The following is a 1,342-nucleotide window of genomic DNA, read 5'->3' as shown; positions in this document are numbered from 1 at the left end:
CTCCCTTCCTAGTGCTAGAGTAATGAGTGAGCATCCTCATGCCTGGTTCTTAAGAGTTCTTTTTAAGGATTTCTATTTATTATTTTTATTTATGTGCATATATGCACATGTGGGTATATGCCACATTCAGACAGTGCCTCCCACCTCCCATCCCCCCTCCACTCCCACTACCACCCCTACACCCATCCCCACCCCACCCCACCCTTAACTATACCTGTTGTGCTTAATCACATACAGGCGAGAAGTGCATGGGCAAGAAATATGTCCGGAAATATGCTTGCCCCTGATTGGACCTGATGGGAAAGATAGTGGCCTTATGAGGTTGCCTTTTTTAAGTCTTTGCAAAGTGTGACTCATAGACCTTTCCTGGGAACTCAGAGGTGAACCTGGCCAGAGTCCATCATCCTTGCCAATATTAAATTAAAGCTCGATTCAAATTTGGCTCAAAATTGTAGTAGCGGTCTTATTCACACCTGGAAGGATCAACAAAATCCCCTATAACTAGAGTTACAAATGGTTGTGACCTGCCATGTGGGCGCTGGGAATTGAATCCAGGTCCTCTGCAAGAGCCACCTGTACTCTTAACCACTGAGCCATCTCTGTCGCCTCCCTATAGCTACCACAAGTTTTACAAAAATGTCAATACTATGTGGTGTATGATTTTCCCCCCCTAAGGTGTCATTTCTCTGTTTGCTTGTAAGATTTTTTTTTCCCTAGAACTTTCTTAAATGTAGAGCTACTTTTAGGAGCTTGACTATGTGTTTGGGAATGAGGGTGGAGAGAGTTTATCTTTGTTCACTCAGCTTCCTGAATCTGCACCTATATGCTGTGGGGATGCTGTCAAATTAATAAGATTTGCTCTCATCGTTTCTTCACATGCTTTTAGGCTCAGGTATCTCATCCCATGGTCTCTAGCTGGAGGCACTGTTAGGGAGGTCATGGACCCGTAAGAGGTACAACCTTGCTGGAGGGAGCGGGTCAATGGGCTTAGGCTTTGAGCATTCAGAACCTTGCCCACCGCACTCCCAGAATATTCTCTCTGGTTGAAGATGCCATTCCTCTGCTCCGGTCTCCTCTACCATATGGCCTCTCCCTCTGGAATCTCAAGCCAAACCAAACTTCCGGAGTTGCTTCTGGTCATGGGGCTTCATCACCACCATGAAAAGTGACTAAGACAGCTGCCTTCCTGCCTCGGCCCCGTGAGTGCATGATTCACCTTGAAGTGTTTTTATAAAGGCACCTTTGAAATCTTTGTCAGATAATTCCAATATCAGTGTCACCTTGAGGCTGATATCTATAAATTATCTTTCCTCTGTTGGCTTGAGATTTCCTTTGTGCATTT

This window comes from Mastomys coucha, unplaced genomic scaffold (assembly GCF_008632895.1).
Source record: "Mastomys coucha isolate ucsf_1 unplaced genomic scaffold, UCSF_Mcou_1 pScaffold21, whole genome shotgun sequence".
Lineage (NCBI taxonomy): Eukaryota > Metazoa > Chordata > Mammalia > Rodentia > Muridae > Mastomys > Mastomys coucha.
The sequence above is the reverse complement of the archived record's forward strand: the minus strand, read 5'-3'. Positions refer to the sequence as shown.